Genomic DNA, 23,559 nt, shown 5'->3' with positions numbered 1-23,559 from the left:
CGGAGAGCGTTCCACTTGGGGGCCCGGAGCCCTCTCGCGGTAGAAGGCAGCTGGACGCACAGGCCGTCCCACCAGAGACAAATCGGGAAGAAACAGCGACTGCATCTCTCAGACACCTGCAGCTGCCAAGTCTCCACATCTGGAAAAGGGCACAATGTGCGCATAAATGAAACAGATGGAAGACTCATCACTCCCCTCACAAGGTTCTCTCAGTCTTGTCTTTGCCTCAGACCCAGGCTGCCCTGCCCGACCCTGGTCTTCTGCTGTCACTGAGGTCTTCGTGAGGGTCTGTGGCCCGGACGCCCTCTGATCTTCCTTCATTTACGGGACATGCCTTCCCAGGACGGAGAGACTCGAGCTAAGCACACGGTCCCCAGCGTGGTCCCATCCACCCCACAGGCTGACACGCTGCCTGTCTCCTCACGTGTGGTTTGGCACCCGACCTCCCAGCCGTGGGTTTTGTGTCTTTCAACCTGAGAGCCCTGCTGGTGCTGGGCTGTGACCGCGGAGCCCCCCTCCCAGCCTCGTTCACCGCCCCGCGGCCGGCCATTATTCGGGACACGTGTGCTTTCCCGGTTGTCCTCGCTAATCTCGATACCTGTCATTTTTCTGTCCCTAATGCTTCCGCCACTCATCCTTAGCAGAGCGTTCCCTGCGAGGGGCACTGCCTGGCCACCCCTGTGCCGAGGCCCCACGGGTGAATCTCGTTAGCAGACGTCCTCGTGCCCGGCTCTTCCTCCGGGGCCCAAAGCAGCCCGGCCTGCCCTGCCTCAGCCCCAGCGGCGGCCGTGCCTTCCCGGAGCACCGGGACTTCCCAGCAGCCATCCGCGGGGCGTTCTGCGATGCCCTGGGAGGACCTCTCGGTGTCGTGACCCCGGACTTTTGTTTCTCCCGACAAACCAACAGGAAACACGTAGTAGCAACATTCTGCGTCATAAAGCACCCAGCAGGCCCTCTTGGCGCTTGTCTGCGTTGTCCACGACTCCTTCCTCGTGGCTAAAGGTCCTCTGTCCCTTCAGATGACCGTGAGCGGCAGCTAGAGACTTCCGCGAGCGGGTGGCGTGGGCACGGGGCCCAGTGTGTTGCTGTGACGGGCTTGCATGTGCATGTGCATGCGTGTGTGTTTGCGGGCTGCACCGTCTTACTCATTCCTCTCTGATAGAAAATGAGTGGACCCGTGATCCTTACCTTTCTCACGAAGCCCTAAATATCCCGTTTGCTCCCTGATGGCTTCCGGAAGTGCCATGTTTCCGTTGCCCAGCGTTTCCCTGCAGACGGACAGTGCGTGAGCCCTGTGGACCTGCCCATCGTGCAGCCCCCGTCTCCCGATCCCCCAGGCTGACCCGACTCCCACCGCCTCACTCCTCCTCCTTTGGGACACGTGTGTGTCGCCGTTGTCTGCTCCAACCCCTGCTGTAAATGATGAGAGAAAATATTAGTTGACATTTTTTTAGGAATTAACTCTCGGTGCCGTGTTCCAGAGGCCCTGTTCAGTCGCGGTGATCTCCGGCTCCCCAGAATCATGGTGAATCACAGGATCTGTCTTGGTCCTTCATGGAACCTTCCTTCCGTCTCTGAGCGCGGCTGGCCCACCTGCTTTTTTGGTGCGTTTTACACTTCCTGAGGAGAGCAGCTCTGCATCCTGCTGTGCTTCGGTCCTTTCGAGCCGAGGGGGAGTTCTGCCTCCGCGTTCATCCCTTACCTGCCCTCGTCGCTCAGCGTGTTTAGACGACGGGTCCCCCTGTGTGGCACAGACTCGCGGAGCCACACCGTCCGCCCTTGGGGGCCCTGCTGGCGCAGTGGCCGGGGCCCAGACGCTGCCTCGGAGGTCTGAGTAGGGTCCCTGGGGGCCCCGCCGGCCTCTCCCGGCCTCCCAGCTCACGCCATGTGCAGGGCCGTCCCCGTCACGGAAGGAGGACAACCCTGCCCTTCAGAGCAAGCCCAGACCAGGCTCACCCAGCTCGACCCATGAGACTGTCCCCGGCTTCTGACACCGACACCCTCGCACCGTGAGCAGCAAACACGGCAGGCTTAACGTGCCATCCACTGAAATACGTGGCTTGGTGACTGTCCGCCGTCTGGTCAGCAGGACACGAGCTCCGGAAGTGCTCGGCACGGAGGACCCCTGGGCAGGCGCTGTTTGCACGGTGACCACATGACGGGCCGCTGAGACCGACCTCATGTAACGCAGCACCACGGCTGACCGTCTAGACACTCCTGAGTGGCAGTCGTAGGGGAAGGTGCTCTAGGACTGACCTGGTCACTCTTCTAGAAAAAGTAGCCAAGGTGCCATCACAGGGACAGAGAAGGAAGAACAGACCATGTGGGAGGCTCCTTCCGTTGATAGTTTCTGCGGAGCAGCTTCGAGTCAAGTAAACACCACGTCAGCTCGGGGCAGGTTCCTGACGGTCCCCCCTGCCGGGAGACTGTTCCCCCCAGCCCCGGCCCTGGGGCCACGTGCTCCTTTCTGTGTCTGATCTTCATTTTTAAGCCTTGAGAAGAAGTGTAACCATATGACCACGCGGTGGAGGAAACAGCTAGTGCCGCTCTAATTAATACCTTTTGAGCTACATTTAAAAGAACCCAAACCGCTTATTTAGTGACCCACTAGTTGAACCTTGAGTCTGTTGGCAGCGCTTCCCCACCATCCGTGGAGGACGATAACGTCGATAAGCCCGTCGATGACTCTGGGGCACGGCCAGTTCTGAAGAGCCGTCTGAGTCAAATAATTTAAAGTAAGTTTAGATTAATTTTTCATAAAACGTATCTTTAATCGAACAACTTGGAAATTAACAGTTGACTTAGAGTGCGTATGTAACGATTTTAGGAAACAAATTTCTGATCAGCCTGGCGTGCCACATCTGTCCCCTGCACTATATTAGAACAAATAAATGACAGGGAAACGCTTTCCTAACTCGAGTGTCTGTGATACGAGGCTTTGGCTGCTCCAGGGCGAGCCGACACAATGGTAACACAGAGGATCCTGCAGTCACTCCTTGTCCAGATGGCCGCATCGGGGTATCACCATGATTTTGCAGCCCCGGGAAGCCACCCACTTTGTGGAGTCCACAACTGGATGAATCAGGGCCTGGGACCTGTAATTAAATCACTTATAAAGGCTGTAAGTGCATGGCAAAGTTTATTGATTTCTTTGAAAATAATAATGTCCTGACCTTGCCCCTGTTCAAATGGGATGAAAGACCCCCCCCCCCCACCCCGGCGGGGCTGCGGTCCGAGCACGCAGGCTCGCTGTAGCGCGGCTCTGCTGCGGTGTTCCTCCGAGATACTCACTGACCCCATTACTTGTCGGACGTGCAGGAGTGACGTCGAGACATTCTTTTCCAGTTAATCCTGACTGGAACACGATGAGCTTTTCCCGTGGATTCAGTCTAGAAATGTGAGCCTCTGTCACACACGTCCTCACGGTCCGGCCCCAGCCAGACCTGCGCTTCCAGCGGCCCCGGTGCTGAGGTCGCGGTGACGGGCAAAGCCGGGCGCCATGCTTGTGTCCTCTTGGACGGTGCCGTTCCCGAGCACTTGTGTTAGCGCCCGTGAGCGGTGTGTGCAGGTGCGTGCGTGTGTGCGAGCGTGGGGGGGACAGAGAGGCAGTTAACAAGCGTGCTGGAGACTGGAGGCGACGGAGACAAGGAAGAGACACGGGCCGTCTCTGAGGGTGGAGAGCAGGAATTGGGGCTGCTCCCGGCCTCGCTGTGGGGGAGAGAGAAGCGCAGAGTCTCCCGCAGAGAGCAGCCCTCGGGCAGAAAGGAACAGAATCCGGTGAAACCGTGGAACAGAAGAACCAGGGGGTCGGGGAAGACTGTTCAGAGACGCAGGGCTTCGCCCAAAACCATGGGTGAGGAGGAAACAGCATGTGCAGTAAATGTAGAGCATGTCTGTCCACCTATGCGTGTGTGTGTGTGTGTGTCTGCAGGTGCACACGCATGTGTGTGCGGGTCCACGTGGATGTGCACACGGGACATGTGGACTCGTGCGTGTGCGTTGTGTCTGCAGATGCACATGCATCCGTGCAGGTGGCGGGTGAGGACGTGTGTGTGTGTCTCGCAGGCACATGTGTGTGCGTGTAGGGCAGGAGGGGACATGCATGTGTGTGTGTCTTTGTGGGCACTCTTGTGTATGTGCGTGGGACAGGTGGACACATGCATGTGTGTCTGTGGCACACACGTGTGTTTGCGTGAGGCAGTAGGTACGTGTGTGTGTGTGTCTCTGAGGTGCACACGCATGTGTGCAGGCGTGTGCAGGGTACGTGTGTCCTTGTGCACACACTGGTGTGTGGACAGCTAGGCTGTGGTCCAGACGGAGGGCACAGTAGGTGCAAAGGCTCCTGGGGGGAGGGAGCGCCTCACTTCCTGCCCCTGAGGCAGGCCACGGTCACAGGGCTCTGGAAGGCTGGCCCGCGGCAGAGGCCAGGCCAGAGGGGGTTCTGACTTTGGGTGCTGTGAGGGGTGACAGCAGCCACAGAGGCCAGTGCATCTGAATCATACTCAGGGACAGTGAGGAAAGCCTGTAGGGGGGCCCCCCAGGGGTAACTGCTGCCCGCAGCAGTGCGTGTCTGAGCAGAGACCCTGTAAGTGGGCCCCATCTGGTACTACAGTGGGTCTTGGGGTCCCCGGTGGCCAAGCCCTTCTGCTCCACCCTCCCAAGGGCTGCTCCTGCTGTGTGCGGTGCCCTGTCTGTGGTTCTAGCCTTCCCACTGCTCCGCCCCACAGTGCTTGCTCACCTACACGGACGTGGTCATAGACCTCGGAGGAACGTCCTCGAGGCTGAGGCAGGGGCGTTCCCGGGGCGCCCGTGCCCGGTGCTCCCTGACTTCATGGAGGTCTCTCTCGCAGCTGTTTTCCGGCTGCTGAAACAGGCTGTCATGGTTGGAGAGGCTGAAGCCAACAGGACCGTGTTCTCTCAGGCTCTGGAAACCAGACTCGGAATCAAGGTGTCCTTGGGGCTGGCTGCTCTGTGGGAGGCACGGGGGCTGCCCCAGGCTCGGCGGCTTCCAACGGCCACCACAGTCTTCAGCGTCCCTTGACTCCTTAGTGAGATCGCTCCCTCTCTGCCTCTGTCCTCCTGTGGTCACCCTGCTCCTGCGTCTGTCCCTGGTCCCTTCTTCAAAGGACACCAGTCACACTGGGTCAGGGGCTAACCCCAGCGTGACCTCATCTTAGCTAATCACATCCACAAAGGCACTCTGTCCAAGTAAGGTCACACTCGGAGGCACTGGGGGTCAAGACTTGAACGCATCTCTTGGGAGACATGAGTCAACCCGCAACGGCTGGCTGTTAGGTTTTCAGCTGCTGGAATCTGCATACGCAGATCCCAGAGCTACGATGCTTTCCTGAGACACTCTGGGAAAACAAGCTTGAAATTCAAGTCCAGTCTTGGTTTTCTTCCTCTGTAAACACTGTGCGGCCGTGAGCCGTGGTGACTGGTCACCTGCCCCCGAGCAGGGTGTCCTGGCTGCGGCCTGGGGACGACCTACTGGAATGTTGTGACCACAAAACCCTCATGTGAGACCTGGTGACACGCGGGCTCCCTCCCTACATGCACGCCCCATGGCGTGGGACCCCAGCAGCAGTGCCAGCCGTGTCTGACACCCCCGGGACGGGTGCCTCCCACGCACGGGGGTCAAGGAGCCACCACGACTCCCGCGTGCGCATGACCTGCTCATGGACGCGGGGCAGGTGCCCATCTGCCGCATTCTGTCCGCAGGAAAGCCTTGCTACGTTACCGAGTAAGTAATGTGCTTGGAAATGGAGTTCGGAGCTGAGAACTGAGGCTGGCAGTAGTGACTGTGTTCGTGGACCACTCTTCCACCTTTGACCCAGAATTTTTCTCAACATAGCAGGAAAGCACGCATACGGTTCACACACTCGTATGGCGACCCCGTGAGGCCCAGCAGCTAACGATAGCTACAGTAGATGCACCGGGAGCTCGTAGGAACCGGATACTGACTGCAGCCGGTGCTCACCCGCGCCTCAGGCACCAGATGCCTGTCAACCCACTAGCGTACGCTGCGTGAGATACCGATGACAGACGTGTATGGTGCCGGGTAATGTGCTACATCCAACCAACACGTATTGTGCACCTGCCATGTGCCAGGCGCTGCTTCCAGACGATGGAATAAAGCAGAGAAAAAACAGAGGAGGTCGCTGCTCTGTCCCGTGGCGGGGACGCGGGAGACACGGGACACAGGAAATGAACGTGAGCTCCCCTCCAGCCTTTTTGAAGGGCCTTCATCTTAGCAGCGGAATTACATGGCCCAAGAGTCTAGAATAAACGCTTGGAGACACACAGGCTTGTTCCCGCTAATCTGCAGGGTCTGGCATGGAGCAGCACCAGCTTGAGTGTGGCAGGGAGCAGACGTTTCTAGGGTGCAGCCGTTTCCGACGACCGCCGGTGGGTTTGAATGGAACAAAGCGGTGTCTCTTCCAAGGGAAAGACGATCCGCCTTCCCTCTGCCACAGGAGGCCCCATGGCCTGGGAACGTCTTCCTGGGAGACAATTCACAGCCGTGCCGCTTTTCTTTCCCGATTAAACCCGGTAATCAGATACACCGAGAACAGCCCATCCTCCTGTCTCTCAGAGGAACCTCGAGGAATTCTGCAGTAATGACCACAGAACAAGGTCACAGCGCAGTCACACGATGGTGACAAGCCACGAGCTCTGTGCGCTGAGAAGTCTGCTGGACCAGGAAGGTCATCTGGGGGCCCCCGGTACCCCAGCTGCTGTTCCCCTGACCCATCCCTTTCTTGGGCAGTTGTGGTCCTAAACCACTCATTACCGGCACAAGCAAGGGACCCGAAAGTAAAGAGCCAGCCCCGATTCTGAGTATCTTTGAACAGTCGTCATTTATCTAGCTCACCGTTCTGTGTTTGGTGAGTTAGGCAGCCATCGGCTGGTGACGGCTGTGTTATCCCGTATCAGATGTCCGGACACTTTTTGGCTGGCCACAATGGGAGACACACCGTTCTCGGCCCAGAAGGTCGCAGTCGGAGGGGCTTGAGACGTGTGTACTGGTGTGGTGTGTGTGTGGCCTGGGGTGCAGGAGCATTACGTGCAAACACTATGGGGAAATTCTAGAAGGAGCTGTCCCTTCGGCAGGAGGTCACCAGAGGTAATTTGCTACGGCAAGTGCCCTGGAGCTGAGTTGGAAGCTCATGGAGGAGTTTGTGAGGAAGGTGAGGGCTGGCAGGTGTTTCCAGTTAGAGAGACAAACATGTGGAAGTGTTCGGGGCTCGTCTGGTGTCTGCACCCGCGTACCCAGCACGTACACGGGCGCAGGAGCTAGAGGGGTAGTTTACTATTGGGGATGCGTGCAAGACTAGATGAAAATAGGAAGAATATCCAAAACAAAATGAAAATGACTTTTCAAGCAATCCGATATCCATTCAGTACGGCTGCTAAGTGACATCAATGGCTTAAACAAGTAGGATCCCGTTTCTGTATTAAATATCGGTCGTGAGCATCGTGCTCTGAACGGCCGTCATACGCCCAGCATGCGTCTGGGCCGCGCACCTGCTCCTCCTCACGGCTTAGGAATCCGCGTGCTCCCCCGGCTGCAGACGAGACGTGCAGAGTCACAGAGTCCATGACGTGCTGAGTCACAGAGTCCATGACAAAGTCAGGATTTGAACCAAAGTCATCCGGCACGTGCTGCCCCTCGCGGAAGAGAAGACGGATGCTCATCCCAGGCACCCCCGTGGAAGGACGAGTGCAGTCCCCCGCCAAGGCCAGAGGGACCACCAACCTGGGCTCAGAGCTGGGGGCCCCGAGGACAGCGTGTGTGTCGTCTCCCTGGGTTGTTATTTTAGTCAGAACCCGTCCTGCTAGTCTGGATAGCTCTCCCCGAGCCGTGGCTGAGCCACGAACGCGAGGACGGCTGCCTCCGTGTCAAGTAAACGGGGCTTCTTTCCGCCACGGCGGGGGCAGGGGCCGGGTCTGGTTTTGCGGGGGTGCCTGTCTCGGTGTGTTTGGTTGCATTTGATAAAGACCGATCACAGACATCCGCGCGTCTGGGGACGCGGGTGAAGAACACCTGCGGATTTCTCTGACTGTTGTCCTTGTTGCTGAAGCGCTGGGCAGTCGCCGGCGCAGCGCCGGCTGGCAGCGCACATCCACGGCTCTGTCCCTGGCTCTGGGCTCCGCGACTTGTGCCGCTTCCAGAGCTGGAGTAATGAGGGGGCATCTGATCCAACGAGAGGCAGCGTCTTTCTTGTTTTGGGGTGTCCCATTCATGTTAAGTTGTTCCTTTGTATCCCACACTAAGCGGGATGACACAGAGCTCTGTCATTACCGTGTGTCCCCGCCAGACAGGGGAAGGGACCTGCGAAACTGGAGGGCTTGCGCCGGTCCCTCCAGAGGCTTGGCGGGATTCGCGCAGGAGGCTTGGACAGTGTGGGCGAGAGGGGTCCTTGCAGGCATCGGCAAGGTGGGCTGCTCGGAGGAGGCTGAGCCCCGAGATCTGCACTGGTGTCGTCCCCTGTGGGTCATCCAGACGCGGTACACGTGTCTACACAACGTAGGTAGCTAGGCCGCGGCCTCCAAACAGAGATCTGGAGATCCGGCGCTCACATCATGACAGGGACGATGAGGGGTTTGGGGAAGCGGGTGCCGTGCTTTTGTGGTGGAACTGCTCCTGCTTTCCCGTCCCTCCAGAGAGAGCACGTGCTCCTTCCTCCCGCCTGCCCTGCCCACATCACGGACCCCTGACTAACTGCCTCTCTGCTCCTCGCCTGCGCGGCCGCCGGCACGCGTGAACCCACGTTCACAACAGCGCTGTCACAGAGGAAGCCTGGTGAGCACGGAACCGTGCAAGGGCTGAGAGCGGGCCGTGCCACGGAAAGGCGGCTCTTGAATCTGGTTGAAATGTCTCGTTCCCGTTCACACGGACGGCTGCCGAATCGGCCAGCCTGCCTCCGGAGGGGAAGGTCCCAGGGGCCCAGACGTGTTTGCTGACCTCTGTGTACCCAGCGCAGGGGTTCAGGACTGATTTGCCAACTGAACAAAGGGCGACCACGGGAGGCAGGCTGGGCGGCGTCCCTCCGTGGCCCACACCCGCCCCAGGCCATCGCTCTGACCGGAGCCCTCGTCCTCCCGAGACTGCCTCCAGGGTACGGTGCGCTGGTTCTTCCCGTTGTTTTTGGTGCCAGGTCCTCCCTCACACAGACTTCCAGAACACACGTGTTTCCTTGCCGCCACACCTTCTGAGGAAGCCTCCCACGGGGCTGCCCAGGGGCGGCGTGGCCCTTCCCTGACCCCACTCCCGCAGCCCCCCCGCTTCCACGGTGACCTCGCCGGAGCCCAGAGCCAGGCCACCGGCCCTCGGGCCGCCCACCTGTTCCAGCCCCAGGCCGGCTCTTCCCACTGCACTGGCTTGGTGGTCTGATGACATGGACTTAGGATGTGGCAGCAGAGGGACATCTGTCATGTAGGGTGAAAAGGTAGACGGTCGTGGTCTGCATGGTCTGGGGAAGGATGGGTTGTGATCACAGTTCGTGAGGAGGCGTCCTGTCTGCCGGGGCCGTGGTGCCCGATGTCCCAGGAGGGGTCTGGAGCGGGGGATGCAGACCATCCCAGCGGCACCGCGGGCGCAGCCGAGAGGGGATGACAGACGCATGCTTAAGGGCCCTGCGCAGCCAAGGGCGGGCTGCTGCGAGCCTCGCCATCCTGCCGGTGGCTTTGTCAGCATCGTTGGGCGACCGAGAGATCCGGAAGGAAACTGCCGAGGAGCCCCGAACAGACAGACTCCCGGGAGGGAGCAAACGGCCGGCCTGGCCCGGGAGGCGCTGGCCCCTCTGACGAGCACGTCAGACACACGGGGCCCCAGACCAACGGGCCCGTCAGTGTGCGGGTCCTCCAGGCCAACTGGCCTGTCACAGGCTACCCTGTCTGCCGCCCAGGAAGCCGAGTCTCCCGGACAGCCCAGGAGCGTGAAAGAGGGAACGGCTCCTGCCCCAGAGGGCGGCTCGTGTCGCCCAGACGTCCTGGCCCGGCCCTGGCCTCCGTCCCTCCCGCGGCTGCAGCTGGGGCTCCGGGGTCCCACCTCGGGGTCCCACCCCCGCTTGCTCCGTGCCTGGGCCCCGCCTTCCCCTCCCTCCACCCGCACTTGCTCGGAGCCGGCAGAACAAGGAGAGTGACGGGGCCTGCAGCAGGGCGTTGTTAGGGCTGTCTGGGCTCACAATGGCCCATTTCTGGTGATTGACGGCTACTTACACTCAGCCTCCCACTGAGCCGTTGCCGAGTGCTCTTGTTCTCTGCGATTTTGAACTGTTCCTGGCCTGAATATTAATATGTAAGGTCCAGTACACGGGGGGAAAAAATAACGGCATTTAAACCCTTTAACATCGAATCTGGGTGTACCGAAATCATTCTCAAGTCTCCCCAGAAAGCTCTTAATTTAAGGTTGGCTGCGGCGCGGAGGGCAGAGGCTGAGCTGTGAATAATCTCTTCAGTGCGTTTCATATCTGGCTCCTATGAGGCCACTTCGGGGTGAAGAGCCTGGAAATACCCCACTGACATTCAAATAAACCCTGATTGTTGTGGAGTCTGCTCCCTTTATCCCCCATCTGGGTGCGTCCAGGCAAGTACGGGAGACGCCTTTAGAAACTTGTCACGAGAGGGACAATTTGGAACCAATTATACATAACAGATGATTTTGCACAGCTTTATCTGAAATGTAAAACAACTCTTGCTTTTAATACCATCTCCGTGTGTAATTTTTTTTAAGGTAAATTATCCAGAATCAAAGAAAACATGTTTTTTTTTCTCATTTAAATAGATGAGGTCTTATTTTTCTACATAATAGAATTAAACTTCCAAATGGAAGACCGTGGTGGTCAGGGTTAGAATGCTGAGTAGGACGGCTCCAAAGGCCAACCCCGAGTCCCCAAAGTTGGGCTGGGGGCCTGGAGACACGCAGGTCTATCTTCCTATCCAAATCCTCCCCCAATTCTCTAGTTTATCCTGAAAAAGTGAATGCTCAGATCCCACTTACTATGTACTTCTTACTACATCACAGTAGGGCAGAGTCGGTCCACTTGAATCGTCTCTACTGCCCTGGTCCGAGTCACCTGGTTGAGGCGTGCTTGTCAGGGTTCCCCACTGCTGGGTCGCGCCCCTCAATCGTCCCATGGAAGGGAGCCACTGTGCACAGCCCACAGTTACGGGAGGCGCTCGGGCTCCACCTCCCTGAAGGTGAAGTAGTTTCATAAATTATTTGGAATTCTTCTGCTGGGAAATCTGTCTCCTCCCCAGTTTATTTATTATTTCAACTATTTATGTATATCAGTGGACCCATGGGTATGGGAATCATTTGCTTGAGATTTCAACCTTCTAAAGAAACAGCAGGTCGTCGAGGGTCCATGTCTGTGCTCCCTGTTCTGTTCCGTGGATCCGTGGGTCTGTTTCTGGCCAGTGCCGTACCATCTTGATGATGACGGCTGTGTCACCGAGCTTGAAGTCCGGAATTGTGAAGCCTCCGGACCTTTCTTTCTTTTTTTTTTTTTTTCCCCCAAGATTGCTTTGGTGATTTGGTGTCTTTTGTGGGTTCATACAAATTTTAGGTGTATTTGCTCCAGCTCTGTGAGAAATGCTGATGGTATTGGGATGGGGGTGGCATTGACCATGTAGACTGCTCTGGGCGGTGCAAACACTTTCACAGTTTGTCCTTCCAATCCGTGAGCATGGACTGTCTTTCCATTTCTTTGTGTTGTCTTCAATTTCTTTCGTAAGCATCCTATAGTTCTCAGAGTACAGATCTTTTACCTCTTTAGTTAGACTAATTCCTAGGGACCGTATGGCTTTTGGTGCAATTGTAAATGGGGCGGATACCTTGATTTCCCTTCCTGCCACTTCATTATTGGTGTATAGAAATGCAACAGACTTCTGTGCATTGATTTTATATCCTGTGACTTTGCTGAATTCATGTTTCAGTTCTAACAATTTTTTTGGTGGAGTCTTTTGGGTTTTCAGGGTTTCAACAAAGCAGAAAAGAATGTCTAATGGAAAAAAATACAGCCTCTTCAATAAATGGTCTTGTGAAAACTGGACAGCCACATGCAAAGGAACGAAACTGGGCCACATTCTTACACCACACACAAACATAAATTCAAAATGGATGAAAGCTTTAAATGTGAGACAGGAAACCATCAAAATCCTAGAGGATAACACAGGCAGCAACCTCTTTGCCACTGGCCATAGCAACCTCTTACTAGACATGTCTTTGAAGGCAAGGGAAACAAAAGCAAAAATGAACTATTAGGACTTCAATATAAAAAAAAAAAAACAAATAATTTCTAAACAGCGAAGGAGAAAATCAATGAAACTAAAAGACAACCTATGGAATGGGAGAAGATATTTACAAATGACATATCTGTTAAAGAGTTAGTATCCAAAATCTGTAAAGATCTTATCAAATTCAACACCCAAGAAACAAATAACCTAATTAAGAAATGGGTGAAAGACACAGACATTGCTCCAAAGAAGACATACACATAGCCAGCAGTCACATGGAAAGATGCTCCACATCACTCGGCATCAGGGAAATGAAATAAAATCAAAACCACAATGAGACACCACCTCACACCAGTCAGAATGGCTAAAATTAACCAGTCAGGAAATGACAGATGCTGGCGCGGATGCGGGGAAAGGGGAGCCTCCTGCACTGTTGGTGGGAATGCAAGCTAGTGCGGCCGCTCTGGAAAACAGCATGGAAGTTCCTCAAAAAGTGGAACATAGAGCTGCCCTACAACCCAGCAATTGCACTACTGGGTGTCTACCTGCAGATACAAATGTAGTGATTCGAAGGGACACGTGCACTCTAGTGTTCGTAGCAGCACTATCAGCAATAGCCAAATTATGGAAAGAGCCCGAAGATGAATGGATAAAGAAGCTGTGATGTGTGTGTGTGTGTGTGTGTGTGTGTGTGTGTGTGTGTAAATATATATAATGGAAATTACTCAGCCACCAGAAAGAATGAAATCTTGCAATTGGCATTGGTGTGGATACAGCTAGAGTCTATTATACTAAGTGAAATAAACCAGTCAGAGAAAGACAACTACCATATGCTCTCACTCGTGTGGAATTTAAGAAACAAAACAGATGAACATAGTGGGGGGGGGGGAGAGAGAGGCAAACCATAAACAGACTCTTAGTGATAGAAAACAAACTGGTGAGCTGATGGAGGGAAGTGGGCACGGGCACGCGCTAGATGGGTAATGGACATAAACTAAGCACTTGTGATGAGCGATGGGTGTTCTATGTAAGTGATAATCACTAAATTCTCCTAAAACTAATATTATACTATACGTTAGCGAACTGGACTTCAATAAAAATTGAAACATGAAAAGAAAAGGACCAGCACCCATGAATAGTATTTATGAGGGACAAGAATCACACTCTGGAATGATCTTCATTTATTAAAACCCAGTGGTAGTCTAGGGACATTTCTTAAATAGAAGTGTTCATTGCTTTTATAAAGTACCTTCTAGAATGAAATGATGTGTAGTTACTGATACATAGTTAACATGTTGTAAAGCTGCCTGTTGCCTTCCATAGACTCATCTTGCACACCCTAATTTGGTCCCACACACCATCATAACTGATCTTAGTGATATTTTCTTGATATGTACCCCTTTGACCATAAATAGTTCAACCACTTATGTTGGGCCTTTAAAATGCTGTGAATTAAAAGTAAATCTGTAAAACTTCATACTATTCTACTTAGCTATTCATTTACCCCACCTATCTTCACCAGTTTTCCATGTGGGAACCAAGGAATGAACAAAATCGGCAACGTCTGTCTCCCCGGGAAGCCCACACTACGGTCCAGTGGGTCCGGAGTCCAGGCAGCACAAGTAAGAGGGATAGATCACTTTCAGCGGGAACAAGTGCCGGGAAGAAAGCAGAATGGAGCAGGGAGAGGGCAGGCCTAAGCGAGGGTCTTTCTGAGATGTTGGTGTTGTCGTAGTTGCACTCTCGAGTCACAGTAGCAGGTATCAATATGTAATTTCATAACAGCAATTGTGCAAATGCACATAATTTGTGGGTAGAAATGTTATAGATCTTTTCTGCTTATATAACCACCAACAGTTTTTTACACTTGATCTTAGCCAGAAGGCTGAGAAGTGATGAGGCTTTTTAGGGCTCATAGAACCATCCACAGACCTTATAACATTGTATTGCATCTCCCCCTTTCATAACCCCAAGGAGGAGGGATGATTAGGGAGCACAGGGACTTATTATTAGCTTCACTTCGCAGTTCTGATATTTTAGGATTAGAGACTTTCAGTAGCCTGGCCAGTGCTCTGAGCTAGTCGGTGGTACAACAGGCCCCACTTTAGATGTTTAGGACTCCCCAGCTTCCCTGCTGCAAACATCCTGGCATTTACAAAGTTTGGGTTATTGAAAAGCCATTTGACTTCCTTCAGGCCATCTGTGAAAATGCTACGAGTCTCAGATATAAGGTATATTGTTGTCAGAGGCTGTGGTGGAAACCTTGGTCAGTCCTCTGCAGGATTGAAAACAAAGCCAATATTACTGTCAACAGGAGAGGTGGGCATGAGCCCCTTGCCTGAAAGCTGCCCCCTCTCAGTCCCTTAATAGGAAAGCAAGTTTAAAAAGCCAAACTTACCCAACTCTTGACCAGTCGAGGTGATGAGCTCTCTACACGAGACTCCTCATCTGTTGAATCCCATTGTCAGCTAACATGAGTTGATCAATCAACATATAATAGCACCACCTGATTTCCAAGTTCTGAATCCCAAGTTTCAGCGATACACAGACAGCCCTTCCCCTCATAGAGCTTAGAGTCTAGCAAAGGTGACAAATACTAAACAAATTATCCTATCCATCCATCCATCCATCCATCCATCATCCATCTGTCCATACATCATCCATCCATCCATCCGTCCATCATCCATCCATCCATCCATCCATCCGTCCATCATCCATCCATCCATCCATCATCCGTCCATCCATCCATCCGTCCATCCATCATCCATCCATTCATCATCCATCCATCCATCCATCCATCCGTCTGTCCATCCATCCATCATCCATCCATCATCCATCCATCCATCCGTCCATCCATCATCCATCCCTCCATCATCCGTCCATCCTTCCGTCCATCTGTCCATCCATCATCCATCCCTCCATCATCCATCCATACATCCATCCGTCTATCCATCATCCATCATCCATCCATCCATCATCCATCCATTCATCATCCATCCATCTGTCCATCCATCCATCATCCATCCATCCATCCATCCGTCCATCCATCACACATCCATCCGTCCATCCATCATCCATCCCTCCATCATCCATCCATCCATCCATCCGTCTGTCCATCCATCCATCCATCATCCATCCCTTCATCATCCATCCATACATCCATCCGTCTGTCCATCATCCATCATCCATCCATCCATCATCCATCCATTCATCATCCATCCATCCATCCATCTGTCTGTCCATCCATCCATCATCCATCCATCCATCCGTCCATCCATCACCCATCCATCCGTCCATCCATCATCCATCCCTCCATCATCCATCCATCCATCCATCCGTCCATCCATCACCCATCCATCCGTCCATCTATCCGTACATCCATCATCCATCCATCCATCCATCATCCATCCATCATCCATCTATCATCCTCCGTCATCCATCCGTCCATCTGTCCACGCACTCAGCAAGTATAAATGGACAAAGAGCTGGGAAGGAACTGTCCTAGGGACTGTGACAGTGCAGCACAAAGGCCCAAATCAAGTAGGATGGGCAAAAGAAAGATTTTTGAAGAAGAAAAGACACAAGTGTGAGTCAGAGGGCAAGGAAATTCCAGAAAGGGTGACTTACTTGTGGAAAGGCTTTCTGGTTCTGAGAAACTGGAAGGCCAGGATGATGGAGCGTAGAAAGGAGGGGGAAACAGCAGGAGCTGACCTCGAAACCACACCCCTACAACCCCAAGCATAAAGCCCTCAGTGGAGGACTCTTCATGGCCCCTTGACCTCTCTCCTCTTGTTGTACCAAGCTCACATGCCCACACCTGTCCCTCTAAGGGTCCAGGTAAGCTCCACCATTGCTTCGTACCAACCAGCTCTCCAGACACACGTGGGGCTCCCTCTCTCACCTTTCTCCTTGTTCACATGTCTCCTCACAGTGAGGCCCCAGCTGCCCGCTGAGCCCCTGGGAGTCCTGAGGGCCAGATCCTGATCCACTTTGTCCAGGATCTTCACCTTCTAGCATGCCTTTGAGGTCTGTGTTTTGTGTGGTATCTGACTTCCCCTCGAATGTGGTCTCTGTAGGGCACGAATTTTGCCATTTTGATCACCGACGTAGCTCTGGCGGCTGGGGCCTTGTGCGGCTGTCTCAGTGCATATTTGTGGAAACAAGGCAGTGGAGGACCACTGAGGGATCTTAGGCAGGAAGGTGACATGGTAGCATTTGCATCATTAAAAGATTACCGTCTGCAGTAAGGCGACTGCTTTGACAGGGAGCCAAGACTCTGGGGTGAGCAGGTCGGATTGGATCAAAATCTGTTGGCCGCTCTTCTGGGGGCTGCAGAGGTAGATGTGGCCACAGCGGGAACATTGGCCACAAAATGTTTTTAGATTTCCAGACAGAAATAACCCTTGTTTAAAAATGCGGTGACCTCAGGAAGAAGCCCCAGCGCCACACTTGGAGAGCCGACCCCACTCCCTGCACGACTATAGGGACCGCACCTGTGCCGGTGGAAGCAGGCAGTTCCCAGGGCCAGCTCGGCCTCCTTGCTTGCCAGCTGCAAGCAAACGAGAGAAAGCTCAGATATTCAGAAAGCGGGGTCTGTGCTGGAGGGCCACACGCGGCACTAAGAGCAAACAGAATTCGACAAAGGGATCCACGCCTCATCATGGAGCATAGGCTCATGGGGCTCAGAACCTGGGCCAGACCCTCTTTGGGCAGATGAGGTGTCCCAAGTATGTCTCACTTGTGCTCAGCATAAAGGGTCAGGGCCTCTGGCCATCAGGAGGGGACAGAGAGATCCCAGATTCCCTGGGAAGAGGTGCTCCTCGTTCTAGGAGGAGACTTTCTCAGAAGACAGACCACTGCTTTCCCTCAGAACTACCTCTCCCGGGGGCCACGTTGAATCCCCACTGGCACAGCTGTCTCTGGGGCCACAGGGAGCAGCAGGCCCATGCTGCAAGTTTCCCTCGACGTGGTGTTGCTGGAACATAGGCAGGGTTCTGGCATCTCCCAGTGAGGGGTAGGCTGCAAGTCCCTGTGTGACCGAATCACCAGGACATACGTGGTCCAGGGGAAATTTCTCTGAGCTGAAGGGAAAAATCAGAAAGCACTTCTGGGAAGGATAGAAACCAGAGATGTCCCAGCCGTGCTGGAAGCTTCTTAGACTTCTGGTGTGACGAGGCTCATATAAATTTCCCTGTCAACACAGGGCGAGGTGCTCCTGTTGGCAGTTTGGTCCGCAGAGCCCTGGGGTCTCCGAGTCCTCGCAGGGGCCCGTGAGGTCAGAACTGTTCGCATAAAAGCCGGGCCTGGCTTCACGTGCCTGTGTCCGGGGGGGGGGGGGTCCCATGCTCAGTCAGTCCAGTGAGCTGCTGTTGGAGTCTCCAAATTCTTAGCAACTTTTAAACACAGGACCCCATTTTCATTTTGCATGCCTGGTAGGCAGAGTTCCAGGACGTTCCCTGGGATCCCTGCTTCTGCTGTGCACACCCCGCAGCATGTCTCTTAGAGCGAGAGGGCAAGGCCACGGTATTACCCACTACCGTGTGTCAGTCTGTGTACCCTGTGCCGGTCCGTGTGCTGCAGATACCATCACCGTTCTAAGCAGGTTGACTTTGACTTCATCAGACAGTCCTGCACGGGTCTGGCCTCATCAGGCGAACCCCTCGAAAGGAGAGATTCCCCCAGCTTCTGTCAGAGGGAGAGTGTCCTGCACAGGGACCACAGCCTGGAGCCACCAAGAAGGCAAGGGTCCCCTGGGCCAAGAGGAGCGCATCCCACCAACAGCCCATGTGGGTTTGCTGATAAGAATCACAGCCAACTGGGGCCCCCTGGGTGGCTCAGGGGGTTAAGACTCTGCCTTCAGCTCAGGTCATGGTCTCAGGGTCCTGGGATCGAGCCCCACATCGGGCTCTCTGCTCAGCGAGGAGCCTGCTTCCTCCTCTGTCCCTGCCTGCCTCTCTATCTGTCAAGTAAATAAATAAAAATCTTAAAAAAAAAAAAAAAAAAAAAGAAAGAATCACAGCCAACCTCGCAATGGGACTGCAGTGCTGGGAGACCTGAGCTGAGGCTGTGGCTAAGCTCTGCCCAGACTCCCTGTTCCTGGAAGCCACGAGAGAGCAGACGTGGGCTGTTGGTGGCTGCTGAGTTGTGGTCGTCTGCTCTGCAGTGGCAGGAAAGGAGCAGGACCTGAGGTGCCCGTCTCTCCGTGTTGGCGTCCGTGCCGGGACTGAGCCGGCCAGAGCTGCTGCGCTGGGAGCACCATGTCCTTCACTGCCGCGCAGTCGCGGCGGGAAAGCCAGCGCCGCTGAGGAGCATTCCAGAGAGAGCAGTAAAACGTTCACCATACGGAATCTTGACCCTCGAGCACATGTCTTCTGAGGACCCTGTTCTGCTGCTCAAGCGTGACGACCGTCTCAAGGAAGAGCTTGGCTCACATTCGAATGTTTGTGAAACATCATTTTTGCTTACAGGGATGTTCACAGTCAGGAGTGGTTCAGACTCGGTGGCGGAAAGATGTTTTCACAAACACACGCCTTCAAACACGGCGAGCGGCGGTATTGTCGTCAATAATGAAGCCTGCATGTTCAGGTGAAAGTTAGAATTCTGGAAAACTTACCCCGCTCCTGTGAGCCTGAATTGCCCAGCACGAAAACACGTTTCCCTGAGATGTGGTGATATTAACAAATGTGGTTTTTTTTTTTCAAGAATTGCCTGATACAGTGTATCAGCTTTGGGAAAGTCTGCACCATCTGACAGTATGAAATCATGCATTCAAAGGGCGAATGTGTCCCCTGCGCTAGCGGGAAGAGTTGATCTCTAGGGCTCCGGGTTCCACAGCTAACCCGTGAGACACTGCTGCTTGCCGTGTTTTGGTGGAATGACAGAGAAACGCACCCACAGCTATCTGAAAAGGCCATCGAGGCACCCCTCCCCCAGCTACAGGTCTGTGCGAGGCTGGTTTCCTCTTCCATTTCAACCAGAACGACACCTTGCTACAGGCTGGAGGCAGAAGACGGTGGAGAATCTGGCCCAAGACAGCAACGTGCAAAAATGTAAAATAATGCCGCTCCTCTCACTGGTGTTTTTTAAGAAAACATACTAATTTTCATAGAAATATGTTACCTGTATTACTGTAGAATGGGTTTGTTATAGTTATTTTTTTAAGATTTTATTTATTTATTTGACAGGCAGAGATCACAAGTAGACAGAGAAGCAGGCAGAGAGAGAGGAGGAAGCAGGCTCCCTGCTGAGCAGAGAGCCCGATGCGGGACTCGATCCCAGGACCCCGGGATCATGACCTGAGCCGAAGGCAGAGGCTTTAACCCACTGAGCTACCCAGGTGTCCCTATAGTTATTTTTTTTTAATTAAAATTACTATGTAAACATTTTCATATCTTTAATTTCTAACACGGTAATTATCAGTAAATATGACCCACAGAAACAGAAACTCTTTTTGTTTTTCCATGATTTTTAATAGTATAAAGGGATCTTGAGAGCAAAGGGCCTGAGAACATCGAATGTCCTCTGACCTCGTGACACGTGGCCGGGGGCCAGGTAGGGAGGGAAGGACAGTAATGTCCGTGGCTGAAATGGGTCCCTCCCAAAGGTATGCTCGGGTCCTGACCCTCAGTACCGGTACCTGGAAAATGGGTCATTCCAGAAGTGATCAGGGGGCAGGAGCCCTGGGTGGCTCAGCTGCTTAAGCCTCTGACTCTTGATTCTGGCTCAGGTTGTGATCCCAGGGCCGTGAGATTGAGCCCCGTGTCAGGCTCTGCACTGACTATGGAGTCTGCTTCTCCTTCCCCCCATCCCTCCACTGCTCGCTCGCTCTCTCTTTCTCTAAAATTATAAACAAATAAATCCTGAAAAAAAAAAAAAAAGAAGAAGAAGAAGAAGTCATCAAGTGAGGGAGAAGTCATTGGTATGACCCGCGCGATAGGCGGCTTTATAAAAGGGGACGGACGCTTGGACTCAGAGACAGACTCACGGGGAGGACGGTGTGAAGACGGCCACTTGGCGGCAGTGCCAGGTCTGCACGCCTGGGACAGCAGGACGGCTGGTCCACTCCAGGTGCTGGAAGAGGCGAGGAAAGTTCTCCAGAGGCTCCAAAGAGGACCGCCCTGCTGACGCCCTGGGTTTGGACTCGAGGCCCCAAGGCCTGGGACATGCGTTTCTGTTGTGCTCAGCTCCCGGCTTGTGTTTGGGTGGCCTCGGGACACTGACACCTGTGCTGCCCTGGGTGCCTCACCAGCAGAATCCTGCCCCGTCCCCGCAGGGTCGCTCCATCCGTGGGCCACATCAGGACAGCAAAGGCACGCGGGAGCCGGGATGTCGGCACAGCCGTGTGGAGAGCGGCGTTGGCAGCTCCCGTCCACGCCGGCTCCCGGGACGGTGCAGCGAGTGTGCCCAGGTCTGTCGGAGGCCCCAAACAGACGCTGGCCCAAAGCACTCCCTTTACTGATTCAGAGTTTACCCGGGAACTGTGACATTCATAGGAATGAGGTCACTGTTATTTAATTGTATTGCCCACGTACCTGACCATAAAGTTACTACTTATAATTGTTTCTGAATAATGATCAGTCAGCGTTCGCCGCCGTCCATTTTCCCCGTGAATGCCAGCGTGCAGTTGAGCGAACACGGGGAGTCCGCTCTTGGCAGGAGTAGGCCCTGGAGGGGGTGACAAGGCCAGGACGACCTGTCCTGCCCGGGGGCGACCAACACAGATGAGAGAGGTGGGCCCAGAGCGGCTGCGGCCAGGAGTCTCGGGAACTGGGTGGGCGCGGGACCCTACCGGAGAGATCTAGAAACAGAGCAGAGGAGGGAAGTCAACCTGGGCTCAGAGCTGTGCTTGGAGGTTGCCCGGGACACGGCAGGGCCAAGGGTGGCTTCCCTGCGCGCTCAGCATCACCATGTACAGGCAGTGTGCGGGGCCCACGGGGGCATCTGTGGTGGCCTCGACGGCTCCCCCGCAGGGACCTGGTGCTGCTCAGGACCAGGGCAGATCCCCGAGGCGGGTTCGCCTCCTCTTCACGCTTTCTTCCTTGTCAGCCTTTGGGGTGCGCTGTCCCCTCCTCTTCACCGCTCCCCCTCCTCTGAGGGACCTAGACTTCTGTTTTTTCTTTCTTTTCGCCGAAGGAGATCCATCTTTCAGGAAAACGTTTCTCCTCGGGATGAGAAGTTAGAGGGTACAGCGGGGACAAGATCTTATTGGGTCAAAGCTGCGGGTCACTGGGGACAGCATCCGGAGCCGGAAGGAGGTGGGAGAGGTCAGTTTGGAGGAAAAAGGGCCTTGCAGTGGCCCAGGGGACCACACGGTCCACGCAGAGGGAGCCCAGCCCGAGGAAGGTGTGCTCTCCCGGGAACGGCTGCCTGCCCTGTGCCTCAGTCTCCCCAGTGCGCTTCCTAGGAAGGTCTTCCTGTCACCTTCTGTTCTCCACAGCTCAGCCCAGATAGCGGACGCCCCAGACGCAGGTCTGCGGCCCAGAATGGTGGGGAACCAGCCCGGGAGGCGGAACCCCAGCGACGCAGTTGCCCTGTCCCAGCTTCCTGGTGAGTGGCTGAGCCGTGGGCTTCTGTGAGGCCGGGAAAGGGGGTGCCGTGGCCCGGTGAGGGAGAGCAGCCACACTGCGTCCCCGTGGGCTCGCACACTCTGTTTCTGTTGCACGACACGCAGATGGATGCGGAACTCGGACGCTGAGCTTCCTCCCGCCTGGCTAATCGCTTCCTTGTAACCGGATGGGGAGGCGACTCAACTGAGCTTGGACGGGTCACCCACACCTCGTGCCGTGGGGGGACATGGGCCAGGGCCCTCCAGCAGCCTGTGTGCCTGGGGTCAACGATGAAGCCTCCTTCTCCTGGCAGGCCTCACTCACTGGAGTATTCCGTGATTGTTTCACATGGCAGAAATCACGGGGATACGTTGGTGTGGAGGGAAATAATAAGCAATTGATTAAAATTGGAGAAGCTAGTTGATGAGACGCATGTTCCCTGGTGATTTGTGTTAAGTGCACAGAATCAAGCCAGCCTTTGTGTTGTAACCGAGCTACTCTCACAGCAGACAAATATTTCCTACCTAACAATTAACTTGCAGATTAGTCACTCTCGGCTATCTAGAGGGCAGATCACCCGGTTGTGGGATTACCCAGGTTCCTCATTTGTCCTCATTACATCACTTTAGGTGATGAGAAGCATCCCTCCCCGTGCCGTGGAGAAGCCGCCTTCCGAACGCCTTGTCTGACGTCGCGTCCGGTCGTCCCGTCCCCGCCTTCTTCCCGGCTGCTTGGTGTGTTGGTGTCTGAGGACAGGGACGTGAGCTCGGTTGTCCAAGCTGACATGGCCAGGAGGCTGTGTCCTAAAAAATGGCCATAGTCGTCTGGGGTTTGAGGCAAACGCTGGACTTTCTCCGCACTCTGGGCTGGGAAATGAAACACGGCCTTCTCCCTCTGGGATCTTGGGGTGTCTTCTTTGGAGCCCAGCGATCGTCTCTGTGTACTTGAGTTTGCGAGCTTAGATCCCCTGTCGCTTTCCGTCGCCTATCGCTGTTTTGCTGGTGACGTCATTGGGAATGGGCGTCCGTTTCCTCTCATGGGTTCATCTGTGACCGGGGAACACGTTTCTGGCAGGTCGGCCAAGGAAGTTCGGGGCCGTGTCCATCGAGGACCAGTTAGTTGATCCGTTGAGGACGAGTCAGGATGGTGGTCATCTGGCTGATGGTGCCCTCCCAGATGAGCAGGTCATCGTAGACGGACTGGGCCAGCCGTCAGACGGCCTTTCACCTGCCCGAGCGTGGGCAGAATGAGGTCGTGGACCTCCCTTGCTTGCGGGCCGCCTCTTCTTACCGAGGTCAACGTTCATCACGCAGAAGTCAGAATCAGCAAAAACTCAAGACTTGCCGCACCGTTTCATTTTCTCAGCGACCTGTGTGGGGGAGCGGTGATAACCTTGCCACCCGCAGTCTGGTGGGATCTGAATCCAGAGCGCGTGGGGGGTCCGTTGGTGAAGCGGCTGTCTTCAGCTCGGGTCACGATCCTGGGATCGGGTCCCACATCGAGTTTCCTCCTCGGCACAGAGTCTACTTCTCCTTCCGATCCGTCCCCTCTCGTGCACATGCGCTTTCTCTCTATCTCTCTCTGTCATTCTCTCTCTCTCAAATAAATAAATAAATAATCTTTAAAAAAAAAAAAAAAAAAGGAGCCTAAATCCAGTAGTGCCCACCAGCTGGGGAGTGTGATTGCCTCTTTCCTCAGACTGCAGGTCTGAGCGTGAAGCCTGACGCTCCGAGGGGCTGAGTCGCGAGGCGTGCTGGGGTTTCCGCCTTGC

The sequence above is a fragment of the Mustela lutreola genome, chromosome 13 (assembly GCF_030435805.1).
Source record: "Mustela lutreola isolate mMusLut2 chromosome 13, mMusLut2.pri, whole genome shotgun sequence".
Classification (NCBI taxonomy): domain Eukaryota; kingdom Metazoa; phylum Chordata; class Mammalia; order Carnivora; family Mustelidae; genus Mustela; species Mustela lutreola.
The sequence above is the reverse complement of the archived record's forward strand: the minus strand, read 5'-3'. Positions refer to the sequence as shown.